The sequence below is a fragment of the Salmo trutta genome, chromosome 31, assembly GCF_901001165.1.
Source record: "Salmo trutta chromosome 31, fSalTru1.1, whole genome shotgun sequence".
Lineage (NCBI taxonomy): Eukaryota > Metazoa > Chordata > Actinopteri > Salmoniformes > Salmonidae > Salmo > Salmo trutta.
The window spans coordinates 28,569,067-28,595,355 of NC_042987.1; the positions used below are offsets into that span (position 1 = coordinate 28,569,067).

The 26,289-nt window shown below is 42.1% G+C and overlaps 1 protein-coding gene across 1 annotated transcript in view; it reads left to right on the plus strand.

Annotated features, from left to right (window-relative positions):
• The first annotated feature begins 6,837 nt into the window (after positions 1 to 6,837).
• The window catches only part of LOC115169871 (protein FAM110B-like), a 44,003-nt gene continuing 24,551 nt past the window's right edge, over positions 6,838 to 26,289 (plus strand). The window contains exon 1 of the mRNA XM_029725934.1: positions 6,838 to 6,990. The gene's annotated coding sequence lies outside the window, so the exon portion shown is untranslated. The remainder of the gene's footprint in view (positions 6,991 to 26,289) is intronic.

Sequence of the window (26,289 nt, forward strand, 5' to 3'; positions counted from 1 at the left end):
AGCTTTCTCTAAAAACAACATCCAAGCAGGGTTATGATGAGACACCTCAGATATTCTCCTCCGGTTTCAAGCATTAACCAAGGTTATGAAAAAGTGCTCCAGACTCACAAATCATTACCTTAGAGAACATCTCTACTATATGAATACTAGACAGAGCTCAGCGCCGGCCCTGATTGCCAGATCTGGGAGTTTCTGTGAGTGGGGTCCATTCAGGTCATGGCTACAAGGGATTCAGCTTTTGTCAAATGAACATTGAAAGTAAAAAATTAAATAAAAATCCTAACCTTAACCTAATTCTCCTAGCCTGCTGCGTAAATTCTCCTAACCTGCTACGAAAAGTCAAATCTGACTGACGTTAATTTGACAAAAGCTGGATCCCTTCTAGCCATGACCATCCGTACCATTGTCTTGCCAGTTCTCTGGGCGCAGAGAGTGTGGGAACATGACCTACATTATACTGGAGATTGGTTGCAGATGCAGCCTCGGTGCTGTTGTAGCAGGGAGCTGCAATTGAATCAGCAAAAACCCAGGCTTCCTCTGAGGTTTGCCCCCAAGCATGAGATTTCTCTCTTGGAGGAGGTCTGGAAGTCTCCTTACATGTCCTCTATCTTACTATGAGGAGAGAGACAGAGAGAGAGAGAGGGAGACAGAGAGATTAAAAGGAGAGAGACACAGGGAGAGAGAGAGGGAGACAGAGAGATTAAAAGGAGAGAGAGAGAGAGAGAGAGAGGGAGACAGAGAGATGAAGAGGAGAGAGACACAGGGAGAGAGAGAGAGAGAGGGAGACAGAGAGATTAAAAGGAGAGAGAGAGATGAAGAGGAGAGCGAGAGAGAAAGAGAGAGTGAGCTTCCGTCATAAGATACATTTCACTGCGGTGCATAAAGTAGAAATTGCTTTCTTGCATGAAATGCCATCACACTGATATCTGTGTAAGACACAAGACACTTGTAATTTCATCCATGTGATATGAGTTCATTCATTAAAACATAATCAGCCATTCTCAGGTTATGGGAATTTGTGGACATCTCTCATCAGGTATCTTATTTTGATCAGTTGGTTTTTGTTAAGGCTACCACTTCTTCCAACCAACATAACATGTGGTCATAACACTTGTGTCATAAGAGACAACATCTCCATATAAACCTCCGGCAGCAAACTCATGTGAGATGTGAGACATTTCCTCAACAAGAGACCAGTCAGTAAAAAACAGCCTTCTGCACAGTTATTGCAACAACATGAACAGTTTATTGTAGAGGTAACCGTGGTGACGGTAACATAATTTGTCATCTGCTGCTTTCCAAGTTTTCTCGAGTAAAACTACCCTCTGTTTGCAAAATTCATGACTCATATAACCAGTATCACCTTCTTTCCCAAGCATTCCCTTTTCCACAAGGTTTGCCGTTGAGTTCAATTCTCCGCTGGCAAAATGAATCACGGGCCGTTTTCCATGGAAAAGGATTTACCAGATTGGGAATGGGGCCCAGAATGCACCACACACTGTAGTTACTGTACTGTATCACGGCTATTGACAGGTAATGATGATGCTGCTGTGACGGCTGTCTAATAGCTCCTTTAACCACACTGGTTTCAGGGATTTTAAACACATTCAGACTGCATTGATTAACTGATTTGCTAGGGAAAACATGCCACAATGATGCTCACCAACGAGCAAGGATTCCTATGCTGCTCTACGACTTGTACAGCCAACCACAACCCCTAAGGTCCTCTGCCAATGGCCATATTTGAAATTGGTCAATGACCCTGTTAATAGCCTCTGTGATTAATCTATTCATAACGTCACTGCCAAGTGAATTACATGATTACATGGTTATTAACATGGTTTATAGAATAACATGGTTGAGTGAGGTTTTCCTGAACACTAAAGGATTACGTTTCTTCCCAACATCTCACATAAGGAGGAGACAATTCAAAACATACAGTAAACCCCACACACCTGGATGAAGTGATGTCACCCAAAAACATTTCCAGATGTTTGAACAATTGGATAGATTTTCCTAACTAAGTAAGATTAATGGGCCTTTAAAGGGTTTCTGGTGTTTTTTTTTATGTTATATATATATATATATATATATATATATATATATATATATATATATATATATATATAATCACTGCATTCCAGAACAATTTGGTCTCCATATCAGCGTTCAATGAACCAACAACGAGCTTTGGGGCAATCGATATGGGAAACCCACTCAACCATGTAAAACCCATTGTAAACCCAATCCCTCCAGAACTTTCATTACGCACACTTGGCAACTATTCCCAGTGATTAGGAATTGTATAAGTGTGTCCTTGGTTTACCATTGTCCTGTCAATTATTGTTCCCATGTCCGTTGGTGGTGTGAGTACCTATGCGTTGGTGCAGCTGTTATGCTGTGTGTCTTATATATTGTGTATTACGGGTATCATCCCGTGGCGTTCAACAAGGTTTACCCTCGCTCTTTTTTTTGGGTACAGCCCAGTGTTTTGTATATGTGTTTGTTTTGGGTGTATTAAAAACCCCTATTGTGTATTCTAGCGCCTGTCTCCAAATCCTTTATACCAGCGTGACACCCACTCAGCTGTGTTAAACCCATTCAGCTGTGTTAAACCCATTCAGCTGTGTTAGTCTACTTTCACGCCCTGATCTGTTTCACCTGTCTTTGTGATTGTCTCCACCCACCTCCAGGTGTCTCTTGTTTTCCCCATTAGTCCCCGGTGTATTTATCCCTGTGTTTCCTGTCTCTCTGTGCCAGTTCGTCTTGTTTTGCCAAGTCAACCAGCGTTTCTCTTAGCTCCTATTTTTCCCAGGCTCAGTTTTTTCCTAGCCCTCCTGGTTTTGACCCTTGCCTGTCCTGACGCTGAATCTGTCTGCCTGACCCCTGCCTGTCCTGACCTCGAGTCTGCCTGTCCTGACCTCGAGTCTGCCTGTCCTGACCTCGAGTCTGCCTATCCCCTTGTACTGTTTGGACTCAGACCTGTTCTCTGAACCCCTGCCTGTCCTGACCTCGAGTCTGCCTATCACCTGGTACTGTTTGGACTCTGACCTGGTCTATGAACTCTCGCCTGTCCCCGACCTGCCTTTTGGTATAATAAATATCGTAGCTCAACCATCTGCCTCGTGTCTGCATTTGGGTCTCGCCTTGTGACCTTATACACCCTCGGCTCTGACGTTTAGAATAGATTCATTATGATATCAATAGTGTCATTGACCAACTTCAATTATTTTAAATAATGATTTGTTGTATAAGCTGCATTGGAAGTGGATCATCTTAATTTGAACACAACAATTATCCTCAAGTGTCATTTATCTCCCCATAACACCATGTAACAGCTTTCTAAAATCATGTGACAAATGTTTTTGTTTTCTTGATCAACAAATAGTTTGGCCATTTTTGTGTGTACGTCTGTCATTACAAGAAGTCAGGTGTTCCGGCCTGGTTTTGTCATGGCTAAGTAACAGCATATAGGATTTGCCCGAAACGGAGCCCTCAGAAGCAGGCGAGCTCAGTGGGAAAGAGCCCTCCCTTTCAGCCCAGCGCGTGTACTTAATGAATTTCGACACGTTCCCCATTCCTTTCTATCTCCCCTACCAAAATGAATAGAGGCAGGGCTCTACATTGAAAGGCTACGAGGGGAAATCTAAATGAAAGGAGATATTGTGTTGACACTATGGGACTTCCTGTCTGCTTTCACAATATCCAATAACAGTGGGTCGTGTTACAACGTTACAAGATAAGGGATCTAGAGAGCTGCTACAGTATGTCTATTGTTTGAATAACAGGAATTTTATCAACTGTGATCTCTCTTTAGGCTCTGGGAGGAACATGATTTCTAAGCCCATGTGAGAGCCATACTATGTGATCATGACACCACAAGCACGACGAGGTCACACGATCAGAGTCCAAGACCACAATATCAAGATGACACCAATTCCTGGCAAAACTGCAGTTTATAGCTTCAATTAGGCATTTCTCTTGGTGAGGTACATTTCACTATATCTAATTCCTCTCAGTTTATGCAACATTTTCACAGAAGACACTCTGTGATTTGTCTAAAAGAGATGAAAGCACAGGCCTTTTCGAAATAACCTGCTATCTAATAAAGGCTGTAGACAGACAATGAGATGCCTCACTTGGCCAATTAGAGATAACAAACATTAAATCAAATATGTTTGGCTGTAACAGCAGCCATCTCTCTCTCCATGCCTTTCTCTCTCTTTCTTCCATATATGCCTCTGTCTCTACACCCCACCCTTTTTCCAACTCTCCCTCTTAATCTTTCATCCTTCCCTTTCTCTCCATCTCACTCTCCATCCCTCCGTTTCACTATCTATCTCTTTCTCTCTAATCACTGCACAATCGTGGGCCAGGCATGGCAGCGTGCCATCAGGATTGATTTGAAGACCCTCCTCCTGAAAAGAGGACAATGAGGCCGAGGAGGTGGGTGCACAGGGGCTCGCTTCTGATTAAATTCCACACAATCTTTTCCTCAGAGGGTTCCACCCCCTCAACACATACCCTCCGCCCCCTCTGCATCCCACACAGCAGCTGGTCACAATGATTATAATAACACCATGTGCCTAGGTCAGACCTGGTAATGCCAGCAGCCACATGTGAGGGAGGTGATATAGTAGTGTTAGCATAGCAGGGGGTGATCTCACTGTCTGGTCTCTGAGGTGTTGTTTTATCTAATGGATGTGATGATACCAGACACACTGTCGATGCTTGACTGAAGGCCCTTTGACAGCCGATTTATGATCTCTTCATTATTTATTTATGATTTATTTGAGTAGGGACCCTTGACATTACTGTATGTCTGAGAGAAGCAGTTATTGTCCATTTTTTTATTTAACCTTTATTTAGCTAGGCAAGTCAGTTAAGAACAAATTCTTATTTTACAATGACGGCCTAGCCCGGCCAAACCCTCCCCTAATAACCCGGATGACGCTGGACCAGTTGTGTGCCACCCTATCGGACTCCCGATCACAGCCGGTTGTGATACAGCCCGGGATCGAACCAGGGTCTGTAGTGACTCCTCTATCACTGAGATGCAGTGCCTTAGACCGCTGCACCACTCGGGTCAATGCCCTGCTCTCTTGCTGTGTTCCATGGGAGAATCAGTGGTGTTGTGCTGCCACCTTAAATTTCCTGACTTCTTTTCCATGCACCACTAAATCATCAGATGTGGTTGTCCTACTTCCTGTTGTTCTGTTGTTCCCATTTCTCCAGATAGACATAAAATCTCCAATAACACCCTGTTTCCCATAATGCATTGCAGAGCTTTAATGTGGCTCTGGTCAAAAGTAGTGCGTTATAAGATACAGGATAGGGATAGGTTGTGAAATGAGATGCATAATGAGCGAATGGTATCTGAAACCCTTCCCCATTATATTAGATATTCAATACCAAATGCCTCAATGTCTGTCCTGAGATGTCTTTTGTCTGAGAAGCATCTAAGGATATCCTCGAGAAAGGAACGACTCAGTGAGTCTGAATATCTAGTAAGATGCTTTATGGATTTCAGTACAAGCATTGTTTTATGCATTTCATTTTTCATTGTTCTTCATTCTGACAGTCTCCCAACAGTACTGCCGTCTCTCATGCAGTCATGGAAACCCCTGGAGTGTCTGTGCCAATGGTGCCAATATCCATCCCCGTCAGCTCAGAGGGAGCTGATGCCATTGTAGGACAAGCCTGGCACTGGTAGGGTTCCAGCAGGCCTGGCATGGGACACACAAGGGAGGGCGTCCTAAATGGTTATTTGTGTGACAGTGGAACAGAGTTTAGCGCCATGTGTTTCTGAAGATCCCTTTGGTGAGAGGGGGAATGAAGATGCTGTAATCCTGTTGCATCTCCATAATTCCTGCAGCAATTAACATTAATGAAGCTGGTGAAAAGGCAGATGGGATGTTTACTGAGGGCCCTGAGACAAAAGAGGGTCATTTGTACCAATCTGTGACTGTCCTGTCTAAAATACGAGGAAACCAGAATCTTAAGAGTTCTCAAGTGTCTGCTTGTATTCACAGTGACATAATTTGAGGATTTTACTTTTCAAGGATAGTGTTGGTTTATTTCTGACTGTGTAAGCAAGCATGGGTTGATGGTGAGTATGGATGTGGTAGAGACTGGGAACAGCACAGCTGTGTGTGTGAGCGTGTGTGTGTGTGTGTGTGTGTGTGTGTGTGTGAGTGTGTCTGTCTGTGTGTGTGTCTGTGTGTGTTTTGAGGTATTCCCTGACTTTGTAGCCTACTTATAAGTGACCACTTTCATTCTTGCATGAAGAAAAAAAAGAACTTCGAGGCACATGATCATATGTGCTTTTGTTAAAAAGTCATAAGGCGCATCTTTCAATTCAAGGCACAGATTGGATCATGCTCCCTAATTAATTCAATTAGGCTGATTAAAGTGAGCATGATATGGACAAAATTAATATGAATGTATAAACTAATGTATATGCCAATGCCTGAAGATCACCGGGTTATGGTTAGCGAAATGGCTAGCATTAAATGATGTCACAGAAATATATCAAAACTGGAACATTTGCTCCGTTATTGCTTTGATGAACGTGTATACCAGCCAGCATGACCCGTCTTCATAAAAAGGACGCGTCTCCTTTAAGAGAAAATGGGGCGCAACATCTACAATGGTAGGGGTGCACAAATCGACTGAGAATTAAAAATAGCATCATATCTCTAGCACCAATTATTTATCGTTAACAATTCATCAATAGTTATGTTATAATAATCAAGCAATATGGACTTAAATCATTATACGAAGATTAATATGCAAGAACATTTGGAATATGTCCCTTGTCACCCCTTTCCCCGGCGCCGTCATTGTCTGGATACGGACTGTACAGTGCGCTGCAGATTGCGTTGAATTAGCTGTTTGGTGTTGCCCATACAGTTTGGAGGCCATCCTCACACGTTCCGTATAACGGAAAGATACTGCAGCATCCTTTGTTTTCCTTCGCTGGGTATCAAGGTAAGGAATTGACCTATGGTTTACCATATGCTTGTCTAGTAGCCGATATATTCTGCACAGACTGGCGTTGCCATGCATTCTTGACTTCTTTCGTCCGTTTCCCTCAATTCTCCATCACCGTAGGCTGAATGGATTGTTTGAATGATGTCAACTAGCTAGCTAGTTATTAAACACAAAATATGGAATAAAGTAAAGTCTGAATAAAGTCAATTTCAGAATAAATTCGTGAACATGTGCGACGTCGTGTTTCAACCGGCATGCAAGCACCAGGCAACGTTCGTGCGTACTCCACTGTTGTTTTTGGGGCTCACATTGCTCCATACAGGTTGTTGGTGGCTGTAATTTAGTAGCTACACGAGTCCTACAACGTTGCGTCATTACATCAGCCTGAAGCAGCAGGTCACAACGAAACGATGCAACTAAGCCTCAATGTTGCTCTTTTTTTGCGGTTTTAACATTCTGTCGTTGTGATGTTTTGGGTGGCCAGAGCGCTGGGGGTTTGCGTAGTCAGCATCGTTATTGTATGCTTGTATGGGGTTATGAGATGTGACATAATTCGAGTAATTGCCCGCTAACAAATAGGGAAACTTGGACTCGCCAGTCCACTGAGAACATGGCATACAGGACAATGTTATGGCTCTTCTGAGATATTGTGGTGTTTGTCTGTTTTGACTGACATTTTTAGGCTGAGACACACTGTCTTTATTAAATAAGTGTCAAATTAGTGGAAATTAAGTGCAAGTGTATTGCATTGATTATATGTTAGCGTTAGGTCTGTTAGCATCGAGTGCCAATAGTTTAAAGCGGCAATCAGCAGTTGAAACATTAACTAAGTGCAGCCCCCGCCCCTGTTTCGGGTAAAAAGCTGAGGGATGGGGCTGGAGAATTGTAACAACTCTCAAATTCATAGACAGAGCTATGGATGCAAGTACTGACCGTCCATGATATCAACATTCTAGTTTTAACCATGTTTTGAGGCTCCTATATAGTGTTTACATTTACTTTGTTTACATTTACTTTGTTTACAAACATTGGATTGAAACAAGCTTATATTTTGGGGCTGATGGGGTACAACAGTTGAACTAACTCTGGCTGAATCATTTGATCTACAGTGCCTGGTACACAGCTGCACACAACAGGTTTAGTGTCAAAAGCTAAATATTGGGATTAGAGAGTGTGTGTGTGTGTGTGTGTGTGTTCGTTCGTTGGTAGGCTGCCGTGGAAAACGCATTTGGGTATTTTGTATCAGTGTGAACAGATTCTCAGGGAAATACGAGGGAAAAGCATTAGGCTTGGATGAATTTAGCAGAAACACTTTATTTGAATGTTCCGTCATACTGCCTGCATAAGTCATAAACATGACTTAGCTTGACATAATACGTTTCCTATTGACAGTATGTGAAGCATGATATGTATATAACAGGTTTATGACAGAGACCAACAGTGTGAAGCATGCGGTCATAAATGTAATGTCAAGCCCCAAGTCACTTTTATTACACATCAAATGTGTGCATTAAAAGGTAAGCTACCATTTAAAAAAATATGCATTTGGCCCAGGCCTAATCATTTTAAAGGGATACTGCGAGATTCTGTCAATTATCTCTACAGGTATGCTAGTGTAATGCTACTGTACTTGTAGACTTCCAGTCATTGCGCTACTGCTAGTTAGCTTTGGCTCGCAAAATTAACTTCCGTCACACTGCACGCAGAGACATTAAAATGGTATCCACGAGTTCTTCTGACTGTAGAAAAACGGCTTACTTGCCAGAATCTCACAGTATCCCATTAAAGCTTGACACTGTTGTGATGCATATTGCATAACAGCAATAGCCAAACATTTTAGGCAAAAAACCTGACTGTGTGCGTCATAGTTTCCCGCCTCGAAACAACACACTATGACACCGTCGACACATTCTGTCCCTGCTGTGTAATTGGCCAATTTGTATTCCCCTCTAGATCACATTAATATTAAACACTAAACCTGCCCAGTTGCTCACCAATAAACTCATCCCTTATCTGGCCTGGCCACACACACCTGGGCTGGCACAGCCAAGACAACAGCAGCTGTTGATTCTAGTGTTCATCACTAAAACTTTTTAGTTGTAAGGAATGCTGAACCTTGAAGAATTGGTGAGATGTCTAACATATGGGTCTCACAGTCAATGCCAGGTCAGTGTGATACATTATATTCATCTCACTATTCCCAGTTATCTGGAGTAGTAGGCTGTGCTATTATACACTACATGTTTGTTGCCTCTTGCAAAGGGATATCATTTAGGCTAGCCTACACTCTGCTATGGCAAGCAGCAAGGGATAATGTCAAGAGGAACACAGAAATGCAGTAAATGCTAACTCTAAATTGTATTACCTTTACCAGGGAGTCATTAGCTTCACTCTTGAAAGTGTTATGACTGCTGCTTGTACTGAATGTCCATATGTAACAGTATAGCTTCCGTCCCTCTCCTCACCCCTATCTGGGCTCGAACCAGGGACCCTCTGCACACATCAACAACTGACACCCACGAAGCATCGTTACCCATCGCTCCACAAAAGCTGCGGCCTTTGCAGAGCAAGGGGAACAACTACTTCAAGGTCTCAGAGCGAGTGATGTCACCGATTGAAACGCTATTAGCGTGCACCACCGCTAACTAGCTAGCCATTTCACATCGGTTACACATAGTGCTGCTGCCTCTCTATGCCATAAACATTAACCAAAAGTACCCCCTTAAAATCTGTTGGGTTTACATTAAGAAAACAAAACATGAAGATGACAAGCTAGCCTACAAATTTTCTTGCACAAGGAAAACCCGTAAGTCATTTGAAAATATCACTCGGCATGTTCCTAAAAACATACAAGACATACAGTGCCTTCAGAAAGTGTTCATACCCCTTGACTTATTCCACATTTTGTTGTTACCGCCTGAATTATAAAGGATTAAATAGATTTTTTTCTCATCCATCTACACAAAATACCCCCTAATGACAGTGAAAACAGGTTTTTAGAAATGTTAGCAAATTTATTGAAAATGAAATACAGATATCTAATTTACATAAGTGTTCACACCCCTGAGTCAATACTTTGTAGAAGCACCTTTGGCAGCGATTACAGCATTGAGTCTTTCTGGGTAAGTTTCTAAGAGCTTTCCACACCTGGATTGTGCAACATTTGCCCATTATTCTTTTCAAAGTTTTTCAAGCTCTGTCAAATTGGTTGTTGATCATTGCAGGACAACCATTTTCAGGTCTTGCCATAGATTTTCAAGTAGATTTAATTCAAAACTGTAATTCAGCCAGTCAGGAACATTCACTGTCTTCTTGGTAAGCAACTCCAGTGTATATTTGGCCTTGTGTTTTAGGTTATTTTAAGGTGAATTAGTCTCCCAGTGTCTGGTGGAAAGCAGACTGAACCAGGTTTTCCTCTAGGATTTTGCCTGTGCTTAGCTTCATTCCAATTTTGTGATATCCAATTGCGATCCAATTGCGATCTTGTCTCATCGCTGCAACTCCCCAACTGGCTCGGAAGAGGCAAAGGAGGAGTCATGCGTCCTCCGAAACATGACCCGCCAAGCTGCGCTTCTTAACACCCGCCTGCTTAAGCCGGAAGCCAGCCGCACCAATGTGTTGGAGGAAACACCATTCAACTGACGACCGGCCCTCCACAAGGAGTCACTAGAGCGCGTTGAGCCAAGTAAAGCCCCCCCGGGTCTGGACCAATTGTGCGCCGCCCTATGGTACTTCCGGTCACGGTCGAACCCCAGGCTGTTGCGATGCAGTGCCTTCGACCTGCTTTTTTTATCCTAAAAAAACTCCCCAGTCCTTAGGGATTACAAGTATATCCATAACATGATGCAGCCACCACTATGCTTTCAAATATGGAGAGTGGTACTCAGTAATGTGTTGTATTGAATTTGCCCCAAGTATAACAATTTGTATTTAGGAAAAAAAGTGAATTGCTTTGCCACATGTTTTGCAGTATTACTTTAGTGTCTTGTTGCAAACAGGATGCATGTTTTGGAATATTGTGTTCTGTACAGGCTTCCTGTAGTGACTGTGTGTATTGATACACTATCCAAAGTGTAATTAATAACTTCACCACGCTCAAAGGGATATTCAATGTCTGCTTTTAGTTTTACCCATCTACCAATAGGTGCCTTTTGCACGGCATTGGAAAACCTCCTTGGTCTTTTTGGTTGAATATGTGTTTTGAAATTCACTGCTTGACTAAGGAACCTTACAGAGAATTGTGTGTGTGGGGTACAGAGATGAGGTAGTCATTCAAAAATCATGATAAACACTTATTACACAGTTATTACACACAGTGACTCCATGCAACTTATTGTGACTTGTTAAGCAATTTTTTACTCCTGAATTTATTTAGGCTTACCATAACAAAGGGGTTAAATACTTATCTTTAGAAGTGAAGCTCTAAGCTGCTGCAAATGCCTGACCTGGAACAATCTGCGAATCACATGAGCATCTTTACATCATACACTGAGAATCATCAGACTACTAAAGTAGAGTATTAGCCGACGTAAAAGACCAGCATTCCAACGAGGGGCTGTGTGGATCTTACACCTATGTTTATCAACCTTTTCTGTGCCAGGGACTGGCAAGCTGTGGTTCTCCACGCCTTATAGCTGAGATTAAAGCTATTAGTTGAGAACTGATGAAATAGTGTCAGCTCACTATCTGACAGAGCAGAGCAGTTAGCAATATCACATGGACTGGAGCTGGTCAACGGAACAGAGGGTTGAGAAACCTTATCCTCCTCCTCCTCTGTTCCTCTGGTGGTGTAGAGGTTAATCCAGGCCCTGCAGCCCCCCAGCATCACTCCCATTCCCCAGGCGCTCTCATTTGTTGACTTCTGTAACCGTAAAAACCTTGGTTTCATGCATGTTAACATTAGAAGCCTCCTCCCTAAGTTTGTTTTATTCACTGCTTTAGCACACTCCGCCAACCCGGATGTCCTAGCCGTGTCTGAATCCTGGCTTAGGAAGGACACCAAAAATCCTGAAATTTCCATCCCTAACTATAACATTTTCCGCCAAGATAGAACTGCCAAAGTGGGCGGAGTTGCAATCTACCACAGAGAGAGCCTGCAGAGTTCCGTCATACTATCCAGGTCTGTGCCCAAACAATTTGAGCTTCTACTTTTAAAAATCCACCTTTCCAGAAACAAGTCTCTCACCGTTGCCGCTTGTTATAGACCCCCTTCAGCCCCCAGCTGTGCCTTGGACACCATATGTGAATTGATTGCCATTTATCTATCTTCAGAGTTCATACTGTCAGGTGACCTAAACTAGGACATGCTTAACACTCCGGCCGTCCTACAATCTAAGCTAGATGCCCTCAATCTCACACAAATGATCAAGGAACCTACCAGGTACAAACCTAAATCCGTAACCATGGGCACCCTCTTAGATATCATCCTGACCAACTTGCCCTCTAAATACACCTCTGCTGTCTTCAACCAGGATCTGAGCGATCACTGCCTCATTGCCTGCGTGCGTAATGGGTCCGAGGTCAAACGACCACCCATTATCACTGTCAAACGCTCCCCAAAACACTTCAGCGAGCAGGCGTTTTCTAATTGACCTGGCCCGGGTATCCTGGAAGGATATTGATTGCTCTTTAAAAGTGCTTTCCTCTCCATCTTAAATAAGCATGCCCCATTCAAAAAATTTTGAACCAGGAACAGATATAGCCCTTGGTTCACCCCAGACTTGACTGCTCTTGACCAGCACAAAAACATCCTGTGGTGTTCTGCATTAGCATCGAATAGCCCCCGCGATATATGCAACTTTTCAGGGGTGTTAGGAACCAATATACTGAGTCAGTTAGGAAAGTTAAGGCTAGCTTTTTCAAACAGAAATTTGCATCCTGTAGCACTAATTCCAAAAGTTTTGGGACACTGTAAAGTCCATGGAGAATAAGAGCACCTCCTCCCAGCTGCCCACTGCACTGAGGCTAGATCTGGATCTGGATCCCTACAAATCAGCTGGGCTAGACAATCTGGACCCTCTCTTTCTAAAATGATCCGCCAAAATTGTTGCAACCACTATTACTAGCCTGTTCAACCTCTTTCGTATCGTCTGAGATCCCCAAAGATTGGAAAGCTGCCGCGGTCATCCCCCTCTTCAAAGGGGGAGACACTCTAGACCCAAACTGTTATAGACCTATATCCATCCTGTCCTGTCCTTCTAAAATCTTCGAAAGTCAAGTTAACAAACAGATCACCGACCGTTTCTTATCCCACCGTACCTTCTCCACTAAGGTCCTAAATGATATCATAACCACCATCGATAAAAGACAGTACTGTGCAGCCGTCTTCATCGACCTGGCCAAGGCTTTCGACTCTGTCAATCACCGCATTCTTATCTGCAGACTCAATAGCCTTGGCTTCTCAAATAACTGCCTCGCCTGGTTCACCAACTACTTCAGTGTGTCAAATCGGAGGGCCTGTTGTCCTGACCTCTGGCAGTCTCTATGGGGGATGCCACAGGGTTCAATTCTCGGGCCGACTCTTTTCTCTGTATATATCAATGATGTCGCTCTTGCTGCGGGTGATTCTCTGATCCACCTCTACGCAGACGACACCATTATGTATACAGTGGGGGGAAAAAGTATTTGATCCCCTGCTGATTTTGTATGTTTGCCCACTGACAGAGAAAGGATCCGTCTATAATTTTAATGGTAGGCTTATTTGAACAGTGAGAGACAGAATAACAACAAAAATATCCAGAAAAACTCATGTCAGAAATGTTATAAATTGATTTGCATTTTAATGAGGGAAGTAAGTATTTGACCCCCTCTCAATCAGAAAGATTTCTGGCTCCCAGGTGTCTTTTATACAGGTAACGAGCTGAGATTAGGAGCACACTCTTAAAGGGAGTGCTCCTAACCGCAGCTTGTTACCTGTAAAAAAGACACCTGTCCACAGAAGCAATCAATCAATCAGATTCCAAACTCTCCACCATGGCCAAGACCAAAGAGCTCTCCAAGGATGTCAGGGACAAGATTGTTGACCTACACAAGGCTGGAATGGGCTACAAGACCATCGCCAAGCAGCTTGGTGAGAAGGTGACAACATTTGGTGCGATTATTCGCAAATGGAAGAAACGCAAAAGAACTGTCAGTATCCCTCGGCCTGGGGCTCCATGCAAGATCTCACCTCGTGGAGTTGCAATGATCATGAGAACGGTGAGGAATGAGCCCAGAACTACACGGGAGGATCTTGTCAATGATCTCAAGGCAGCTGGGACCATAGTCACCAAGAAAACAACTGGTAACACACTACGCCGTGAAGGACTGAAATCCTGCAGCGCCCGCAAGGTCCCCCTGCTCAAGAATACATATACATGCCCGTCTGAAGTTTACCAATGAACATCTGAATGACTCAGAGGACAACTGGTGAAAGTGTTGTGGTCAGATGAGACCAAAATGGAGCTCTTTGACATCAACTCAACTCGCCGTGTTTGGAGGAGGAGGAATGCTGCCTATGACCTCAAGAACACCATCTCCACCGTCAAACATGGAGGTGGAAACATTATGCTTTGGGGGTGTTTTTCTGCTAAGGGGACAGGACAACTTCACCGCGTCAAAGGGACGATGGACGGGGCCATGTACCGTCAAATCTTGGGTGAGAACCTCAGCCAGGGCATTGAAAATGGGTCGTGGATGAGTATTCCAGCATGACAATGACTCAAAACACACGTCCAAGGCGATGTTATTTACAAAACAGCCTCCAACACTCTACTCAGCAAATTGGATGCAGTCTATCACAGTGCCATCCGTTTTGTCACCAAAGCCCCATATACTACCTGCCACTGCGACCTGTATGCTCTCGTTGGCTGGCCCTCGCTACATATTCGTCGCCAAACCCACTGTCTCCAGGTCATCTATAAGTCTTTGCTAGGTAAAGCCCCACCTTATCTCAGCTCAGTGGTCACCATAGCAACACCCACCCGTAGCACGCACTCCAGCAGGTATATTTCACTGATCATCCCCAAAGCCTACACTTCCTTTGGCTGTCTTTCCTTCCAGTTCTCTGCTGCCAATGACTGGAGCGAATTGCAAAAATCACTGTAGCCTTATATCTCCCTCTCTAACTTTAAGCATCAGCTGTCAGAGCAGCTGACCGATCACTGTACTTGTACACAGCCAATCTGTAAATAGCACACCCAACTACCTCATCCCCATATTCTTACTTATCCTCTTGCTCTTTTGCACCCCAGTATCTCTACTTGCACATCATCATCTGCACATCTATCACTCCAGTGTTAATGCTAAATTGTAATTATTTCGCCTCTATGTCCTATTCATTGGGGTGGCAGGGTAGCCTAGTGGTTAGAGCGAATCCCCGAGCTGACAAGGTAAAAATTTGTCGTTCTGCCCTTGAACGAGGCAGTTAACTCACTGTTCCTAGGCCGTGATTGAAAATAAGAATTTGTTCTTAACTGACTTGCCTAATTAAATAAAGGTAAAAATAAATAAATTGCCTTACCTACCTACTCTTCTACATTTGCACACATTGTACGTAGATTTTTCTATTGTTCTGTACGTTTGTTTATGTGTAACTGTGTTGTTTTTGTCGCACTGCTTTGCTTTATCTTGGCCAGGTCGCAGTTGTAAATGAGAACTTGTTCTCAACTGGCCTACCTGGTTAAATAAAGGTGAAATAAATAAAAAAATAACCATTGTTGGCTTACTTTACCACTTTATTCATGGTTAGTGTTCCTCCTTGGAAGAGAGAGGCAGGTATTTTGGGATGCTGATGTTTTATGTCCAACATTCTGTTTTATTGCTTGGCGTCTTGTTGAACAGTTAGATCTGCTACAGCTGTGAGAGAGTGAGTTTCTGCTGTTTTCCAAAAGGCACGACCAGACAGTCAGGTCTTCTATCCCCCTCGTTCTTCTTGTCGGGCGCAACATGGGGTGCATCGTAATAGTCTAGAAGGGGCTTCCTTTCCCTCTCACTCTCCTCTTCATCTGCACTGATCTGAAAAGAAAGGGTAGGTGAATCGTGAAAGGAAGTCTCTGGATGCCTGCTGGGAATGCATAGTAGCATGCCCACTCCCATTAATAGACTTGCATGTGGTGGTTTTAGTCATTATAAAACATTTTATTGCAACACAATCACTTGCCAATCAATAAGGGATAGGGTTAACAGTGTATGCTTGGGCTTTATGAAATAGCAGAGGTAAATCTACCATTTACATGGTGGTCAATTTAATCTACTTCTGATCTCAGAGGACACAAAGCAACTTATTGTGACTGTTACAAAGGTTAGTCTGGGGTCCTTGAATTACACATCAAACAGCTAGTGATGTGCAATGTTCTGCAGGACCTGTACCACATGTCCTCTCTCCTATAATCTAGGCCGTTCCTTCCTCAGCCTCAGGGCATGATGTGGTGGTCAGCGAGACGTCACACATTTTCATTAGGACATTTTAAGGCTTCATTATTTGGGCCTTAATTGTTGAGTGTGCGGCTGGCTATGTTTGTCTCAAACATTTGGAGTCAAAGAATTGTTGGCAGTGACATTAAATATCCATGGTTCCTGGAGATAACTATGACTGCATAGCTGCTCTTCCTGGGGTCCAGCAAACACTGCTAACCAACAACCTTAGTTTCTGTACTCAAACAATAGTGCGCTCTTGTACATGAGTACGCTACAGTGTCTGAGGCATGTTAGCATGCAGTCTGAGGAGCAATAGAGAGAGACTGGGTCAGTCAGACAGCGTTCACTAGGACAGCTCCACTGATATGATCCTGGAGGGAGCAGAAAAACAGGGGGAGAGAGGGAGAAGAGGGAAAAGGAAAGAGGGAGGGAAAAAGAGGGGTGTGAGGGGGGATTTAAAGTGGAGCAGTGGAGTTTTACTGAGACTGGTTATAAAGCTGACACTCAGGAGGGAGGAGGATGAGAGGTAGAGGAGGGGAAGGAGGGAGAGCAAGTAGAGTACAAAGACTTGGGAGTGGGCATTTACTGTAGACAGTGGGAGCCTTGAAGGTTGACCATAGACATCTCTAACTGTAGTGTAGAGAATCATTGTACCATTTAAACCGATGTGAAATATATTTTCCATGACCAAAAATGTTGTATTTTCAGCTGTTTGAAGCTGGTGTACAAAACCGAAAGTAAGACGCAAAAACGAAACATTAAAACGGGAAGCATAGAATAGCGTACATAACCGATCTACTGCTTCTTAGACTTGCTTTCAATGAGAATGACAATCTATAACTCACATTTCTATGTTCTAAGCTAGCTGTAATAAAGCCTTGCAGTTGCTGCTGATGCTCGTGAATTTTCTCTGGTGGTTGTACTATACTTGAGTTAATTTACTGTTTACATTGTATGATAGTGGCATTTACTGGCTAGGTTGTATTGTGTCACTGATATAGGCGTTGTTAAAGTGTGGCTGTAGTCTCAGCCAGGCTAGCTATTTTTATGTCTGGGCTGTTTGAGTTGGCTGGGCTAATTCTGAGATTGCTGTGGTGATAACATTGAGGCTCATTAGAATTCTCTGTAAGGTTAGGCTATGTGAAAATGTGGCTGTGCAGTGTCAATTTAGGATTGTGATAATGCGACTATTGGTTGTGGTAATGTAGTTTATGTCTGCATTTTGTTACAGATACTGTCTCTGTTGTGTCATATCGGAGATTATAGTGTGGCCATTTTAGTTATGTGGCTGTCGCATGTTTCAGTTATGTTAGTGTGTACTACTGAGTCACTTTTGTGATAGTCTGGCCATTTAGGCTAGGTTGTGATATTGTGTTGATGGTTTCATCTTTCGGTTGGGATAGTGTGGCCCTAGTCTCATATTTCTCCGCTCATGAGAATCCTCTGGAGGCAATTTAGACCCATCTGTCTGATTCCTGACACATCAATGGAGAGGAGACGCAGCTGTATCACGGCCCCTGCAGGCCTTTTCCCGACACAGTGAACACGTCTCTGTGTGTGTGTGTTTGTTGTGTCTTTTGCCTCCAGTCAACGGTTGCCCTACCTGCTGCTTGTTTTTTTAAAGTCGAGTGCATCTGCCTCTGGAGAGACAAGAGAACTAGCTGATCTGATCATGTGGCCTAACACTCACCAGTGTGAGGCCTCCCGGATGGTCATTTGACTCCCAAAACCCTGATACCTCAACCATTCAACACATAACAGGCCAATCAAACACTCCTGAGCCCTGGAAAATAGGCCTACTAATAATTTGCATACTGTACACATTTAGTGTAGAGCCCTGTACAAGAACTCCTTGGCAGACACTGTGTATTTGCGCTTGATTGCGAGGACAGCTACTTTCAGCGGCATTCAGGATATAGGAACCTCCTTTCTTCTGGGATGTGGGCCTTGGCCCAATGTCTTGTCATTTAAAAACCTGTTGGGGATAGGGGGCAGTATTGAGAATTTTGAAAAAAATATGTGCCCATTTTTAACTGCCTCCTACACCAACTCAGAAGCTAGAATATGCATATTATTGTTCAGGTTTGGATAGAAAACACTCTGAATTTTCTAAAACTGTTTGAATGGTGTCTGTAAGTATAACAGAACTCATATGGCAGTCAAAACCCTGAGACAAATTCTGACAGGAAGTGGATACCTGATGTGTTGAATTACCTTTAAGCCTATGCCATTGAAACACACGGGGGCTTATTAATCGTTGAGCACTTCCTATGGCTTCCACTAGATGTCACCAGTCTTTACAAAGTTGTTTGAGTCTTCTACTGTGAGAACTGAACGAACAAGAGCCTTGGAACGGTGGTGGCCGACAAGACTCTGGCGCGCGAGTTCATGTTGGGTACTCTCGTTCCAATACGTTTTAAAAGAGAATGCAATCGTCTGCCTTGAATATTATTCATGTTCTGGTTGAAAAAGGCCCTAATGATTTATGCTATACAACGTTTGACATGTTTGAACGAACGTAAATATTTTTTCTCCCCTCTTTCATGAAGAGAAGTCCGGCGGGCTTAGATCATGTGCTAACAACACGGAGCTTTTTGGACATAAATTATGAGCTTTTTCGAACAAAACTACATTTGTTATGGACCTGGGATTCCTGGAAGTGACATCTGATGAAGAGAATCAAAGGTAATGGATTATTTACATAGTATTTTCGATTTTAGATCTCTCCAACATGGCGGTTAGTCTGTATCGCAAAGCGTATTTTTCTGGGCGCAGTGCTCAGATTATTGCAAAGTGTGATTTCCCAGTAAGGTTATTTTTAAATCTGGCAATCCGGTTGCGTTCAAGAGATGTAAATCTATAATTCTTTGAATGACAATATAATATTTTACCAATGTTTTCGAATAGTAATTATTTAATTTGTTGTGCTGATTTGACTGGCGGTATTGGAGGGAAAAGATTTCCTCAACATCAACGCCATAGTAAAACGCTGTTTTTGGATATAAATATGAACTTGATAGAACTAAAAATGCATGTATTGTCTAACATAATGTCCTAGGAGTGTCATCTGATGGACATTGTCAAAGGTTAGTGCATAATTTTAGCTGGTTTTCTGCTTTTGGTGATGCGTGTCTTTGCATTGACAAAACATTACACACAGCTATTTCCAATGTACTCTCCTAACATAATCTAACTTTATGCTTTCGCCGTAAAGCCTTTTTGAAATCGGACAACGTGGTTAGATTAAGGAGATGTTTATCTTTCAAAGGGTGTAAGTTAGTTGTATGTTTGAGAAATTTGAATTATGACATTTAATTGTTTTCAAATTTGGCGCTCTTGATATTTCACCTGTTGTTGATAGGGTGTACCAGGGGTGGGACGCTAACCTCTATGGGCTAGGTGGCACCAAATCGTCCCACCTACGTAACAGCCAGTTGAATCCTGTGGCGCGATTTTCAAAACGTTTGAAATGCTATTACTTCAATTTCTCAAACATATGACTATTTTACAGCTATTTAAAGACAAGACTCTCGTTAATCTAACCACACTGTCCGATTTCAAAAAGGCTTTACAACGAAAGCAAAACATTACATTATGTCAGCAGAGTACCCAGCCAGAAATAATCAGACACCCATTTTTCAAGCTAGCATATAATGTCACAAAAACCCAAATCACAGCTAAATGCAGCACTAACCTTTGATGATCTTCATCAGATGACACACCTAGGACATTATACAATACATGCATGTCTGTTCAATCAAGTTCATATTTATATCAAAAAACAGCTTTTTACATTAGCATGTGACGTTCAGAAAAAGCATACCCCCGCAAACTTCCGGGGAATTTACTAACAATTTACTAAATTACTCACGATAAACGTTCACAAAAAGCATAACAATTATTTTAAGAATTATAGATACAGAACTCCTCTATGCACTCTATGTCCGATTTTAAAATAGCTTTTCGGATGAAGCACATTTTGCAATATTCTAAGTACATAGCCCAGCCATCACGGCTAGCTATTTAGACACCCACCCAGTTTAGCCTTCACCAAAATCATATTTCCTATAAGAAAAATGGTCTTACCTTTCCTGTTCTTCGTCAGAATGCACTCCCAGGACTTCTACTTCAATAACAAATGTAGGTTTGGTCCCAAATAATCCATCGTTATGTTCCATCAGCGACGTTTTGTTCGTGCGTTCTAGACACTATCAGAATGGTAAATCACGGTCGTGCGCATGGCGCATAACGTGACAAAAAAATTCTAAATATTCCATTACCGTACTTCGAAGCATGTCAACCGCTGTTTAAAATCAATTTTTATGCAATTTATCTCGTAGAAAAGCGATAATATTCCGACCGGGAATCTGCGTGTCTGTAAACTGAGGGAAAAACCGAAAGACGGGGGCGGGGCAGGTCACGCGCCTAAGCCTTTGTCCTCTGATAGACCACTTAGCAAAAGCTCTCGTGTGTTTCAGCCAGGGCTTTGAATTACGTCATTCAGGTTTTTCCCGGGCTCTGAGAGCCCATTGGAGACGTGGGAAGTGTCACGTAACAGCAGAGATCCTGAGTTTTTGGAAGAGATGTCAAAGAAAGCAAATAAATGGTCAAACAGGCCACTTCCTGTAAAGGAATCTCTCAGGTTTTTGCCTGCCAAATGAGTTCTGTTATACTCACAGACACCATTCAAACAGTTTTAGAAACTTTAGGGTGTTTTATATCCATATATAATAAGTATATGCATATTCTAGTTACTGGGTAGGATTAGTAACCAGATTAAATCGGGTACGTTTTTTTATCCGGCCGTGTAAATACTGCCCCCTAGCCCCAACAGGTTAAATTAGTGTACATCTAAACTACATGACTTCCTGCCGTGCTGTTATGTGAGGAGGGTGCACATCCCGCCCCTTTGTGCACACTGACTGGTTCTCAAAGGGCCGAAGCCTTGACAGTGAATCGTTTTAGGATCAGAGTGACATTTCCAGTGGAATCCCGTGGCGCGATATTCAAATACCTTAGAAATGCTATTACTTCAATTTCTCAAACATATGACTATTTTACACCATTTTAAAGACAAGACTCTCGTTAATCTAACCACACTGTCCGATTTCAAAAAGGCTTTACAACGAAAGCAAAACATTAGATTATGTCAGCAGAGTACCCAGCCAGAAATAATCAGACACCCATTTTTCAAGATAGCATATAATGTCACAAAAAACAAAACCACAGCTAAATGCAGCACTAACCTTTGATGATCTTCATCAGATGACACTCCTAGGACATTATGTTATACAATACATGCATGTTTTGTTCAATCAAGTTCATATTTATATAAAAAACCAGCTTTTTACATTAGCATGTGACTAGCATGTGACTAGCATTCCCACCGAACACTTCCGGTGAATTTACTAAATTACTCACGATAAACGTTCACAAAAAACATAACAATTATTTTAAGAATTATAGATACAGAACTCCTTTGTGCAATCGAGGTGTCCGATTTTAAAATAACTTTTCGGTGAAAGCACATTTTGCAATATTCTGAGTAGATAGCCCGGCCATCACAGGCTAGCTATTTTGACACCCACCAAGTTTGGTACTCACCAAACTCAGATTTACTATAAGAAAAATTGGATTACCTTTGCTGTTCTTCGTCAGAATGCACTCCCATGACTTCTACTTCAATAACAAATGTTGGTTTGGTTCAAAATAATCCATAGTTATATCCAAATAGCGGCGTTTTGTTCGTGCGTTCAAGACACTATCCGAAGGGTAAAGAAGGGTGACGCGCCCGGCGCTTTTCGTGACAAAACATTTCTAAATATTCCATTACCGTACTTCGAAGCATGTCAAACGCTGTTTAAAATCAATTTTTATGCGATTTTTCTCGTAAAAAAGCGATAATATTCCGACCGGGAGTCGTTGTTTTCGTTCAAAGACTGAAAATGTAAACATGGAGTCGTCTCGTGCACGCGCGCCCCAGTCTCATTGTTCTCAGATCGACCACTTACCAAATGCGCTACTGTTTTTCAGCCAGAGACAGCAAAGTCATCATTCAACGTTCTGGCGCCTTCTGAGAGCCTATGGGAGCGTTAGAAAATGTAATGTTACAGCAGAGATCCCCTGTTTTGGATAGAAATTTGAATTTATGCTCAGCTGTGCCTTGCAAGTGCAACACCAACTGATCTATTTTGGAATCAAAGCTTGAGTTTTGAAATATAATATGGTCTGAGAAAAGCAATATTGGCAGGCCAGACATGTAGCCAATATGCTGTGATAATGTATTAGACCTACTGCACAAACCTCATTCCTACAAAACTGTTTTTATGAGTAAGTTCATGCTTAAGTTATTGAGCACTGTCAACACCTTGTTCAACACTTTTTTTTTATGAGCCATAAAATGTGAGCTCTCTACTTTCACTCACGCTACAACCAGCACTGCAGGTGCAATGAATGAATGCAATGTTTTTCGATAAGCTTGCATTGTTATTATTATTGTCTTGTCATTTTTTAATATCCAGGAATATTTTACTTTCTCTGGTCATAGGAGTAAAAACATGAATTGGTGCATGAGGCAGAAATAATGCAGTGCGACTTGAGTTTCGCCATCAGCTGGAAGACTGTGTCTCCTTTTCTCAGTGGAGGAAGGAAGAGAGGAGGGACTGTGAGTCGGGTGAAAGGCTGCCTCACCGCTGCTCACTCCCTCCCCTCAGATTGACCATCAGATGCAGGCCATCAGTCCAGTAAAAAAAGGAAATGATTATGCTCACTCAGCTGTAACTCACAAGTAATACAACAAATGATCTGTTACCAGTGTGATCATATACCTACAATTTTGAAATATCATTTGAAAATGGCCTTAGAAGAACAACATTGGCAGGGCATTTCAAGCATAGCCAATATGCAGTGATAATGTATTGGGCCTATAGCCTACTGAACAAACAGAACTGTTTTTAATTGGTTAATGTTGCATAGGCTTACGTTTTTTATGTCACGTTTAAAAAAAATCTGAGCGGTAGATCTCGGCCTGCGTTTTGAATTAGAACGTGATCTTGACTCAGGAAAGCTTGGTGACCACTGGTGTAGAGACTTATTTACAGATGGTTGGGCATGCTACCAGAGTCGTGAGATTATTTCAACATCAGGTCGAATGAAGGGGGATTATACGGCAGCACTGCTGTGAGTGTGAACGACCCACCAGAAGGTACTGATGAGACAGACCATATAGTACCCTGCCTGAGCAGATGGTCTCAACCAAAGGTCTCCACAGGAACAGTTGGAAGGGTGCCAGGTAACGAGCAGTTCCATATTTCCCAAACACAAACAAGCGGTGCAGAGAGACAGAGAAGAGCTGTGTCTGCAGTAGCACTGTGGACGATTGTGACATTGACAGTATTCGTCACTAACTCCTCTCTGCCTGTAACGGCCAATTGATTTGGGTTTCGAATTACAGTACCAGTCAAGAGTTTGGGGACACCTACTCATTACAGGTTTTTAAATTTTTTTAAATATTTTCTACATTGTAGAATAATAGTGAAGACATCAAAACTATGAAATAACACATATGGAATCATGTAGTAACCAAAAAGTGTTAAACAAATCTAAATATATTTCAGATTCTTCAAAGTAGCCACCCTTTGCCTTGATGACAGCTTTGCACACTCTTGGCATTCTCTCAACCAGCTTCATGAGGTAGTCACCTGGAATGCATTTCAATTAACAGGTGTGCCTTGTTAAAAGCTATTTAGTGGAGTTTGAGCCAATCAGTTGTGTTGTGACAAGGTAGGGGTGGTATCAGTGGTGTAAAGTACTTAACCTCTATGGGCTAGTCAACAGCCAGTGGAATCCCGTGGCGCGATATTCAAATACCTTAGAAATGCTATTACTTCAATTTCTCAAACATATGACTATTTTACACCATTTTAAAGACAAGACTCTCGTTAATCTAACCACACTGTCCGATTTCAAAAAGGCTTTACAACGAAAGCAAAACATTAGATTATGTCAGCAGAGTACCCAGCCAGAAATAATCAGACACCCATTTTTCAAGATAGCATATAATGTCACAAAAAACAAAACCACAGCTAAATGCAGCACTAACCTTTGATGATCTTCATCAGATGACACTCCTAGGACATTATGTTATACAATACATGCATGTTTTGTTCAATCAAGTTCATATTTATATCAAAAACCAGCTTTTTACATTAGCATGTGACTAGCATGTGACTAGCATTCCCACCGAACACTTCCGGTGAATTTACTAAATTACTCACGATAAACGTTCACAAAAAACATAACAATTATTTTAAGAATTATAGATACAGAACTCCTTTGTGCAATCGAGGTGTCCGATTTTAAAATAACTTTTCGGTGAAAGCACATTTTGCAATATTCTGAGTAGATAGCCCGGCCATCACAGGCTAGCTATTTTGACACCCACCAAGTTTGGTACTCACCAAACTCAGATTTACTATAAGAAAAATTGGATTACCTTTGCTGTTCTTCGTCAGAATGCACTCCCAGGACTTCTACTTCAATAACAAATGTTGGTTTGGTTCAAAATAATCCATAGTTATATCCAAATAGCGGCGTTTTGTTCGTGCGTTCAAGACACTATCCGAAGGGTAAAGAAGGGTGACGCGCCCGGCGCTTTTCGTGACAAAACATTTCTAAATATTCCATTACCGTACTTCGAAGCATGTCAAACGCTGTTTAAAATAAATTTTTATGCGATTTTTCTCGTAAAAAAGCGATAATATTCCGACCGGGAGTCGTTGTTTTCGTTCAAAGTCTGAAAATGTAAACATGGAGTCGTCTCGTGCACGCGCGCCCCAGTCTCATTGTTCTCAGATCGACCACTTACCAAATGCGCTACTGTTTTTCAGCCAGAGACAGCAAAGTCATCATTCAACGTTCTGGCGCCTTCTGAGAGCCTATGGGAGCGTTAGAAAATGTAATGTTACAGCAGAGATCCCCTGTTTTGGATAGAGATGGCAAAGAAGGCCAAGAAATGGTCAGAGAGGGCGCTTCCTGTTTGGAATCTTCTCAGGTTTTGGCCTGCCAAATGAGTTCTGTTATACTCACAGACACCATTCAAACAGTTTTAGAAACTTTAGGGTGTTTTCTATCCAAATCAAACAATTATATGCATATTCTAGTTACTGGGCAGGAGAAGTAACCAGATTAAATCGGGTATGTTTTTTATCCGGCCGTGCAAATACTGCCCCCTATCCCCAACAGGTTAAGTAGTACTTTAAAGTATTTTTACTTAAGTAGTTTTTGTTGGGTATCTGTACTTTACTTTATTTATATATTCTTGACTTTACTTCACTACATTCGTAAAGAAAATAATATACTTTTTACTCCATACATTTTCCCTGAAACCCAAAAGTACTTGTTACATTTTGACAGGAAAATGGTCCAATTCACACACTTATCAAGAGAACATCCCTACTGCCTCTGATCTGAAGAACTCACAAAACACAAATGCTTAATTTGTAAATTGTCTCAGTGTGCCCCTGGCTATCCGTCAATAAAAAATAAAAATTGCGCCGTCTGGTTTGCTTAATATAAGGAATTTTAAATGGTTTATAGTTTTACTTTTACTTTAGACACTTAAGTACATTTTAGCAATTGCATTTCCTTTTGATACTTAAGTATATTTAAAACCAAATACAAGCAGTATTTTACTGGGTGTCAGCTCAGGGATTTGATCCAGCAACCTTTTGGTTACTGGCCCAACACTCTAACCACTAGGCTACCTCCCTCCCCCAGATTTCACATTAAAAACTGCAAACATTTCTCTCCACCCTATGAAAAAAATGTGTAGAGTTGCAGGAAATTTGCTTTAAAACTGCTAATTCTTCTTTCCGCCCCATGGCAAAATATGTGGAATTG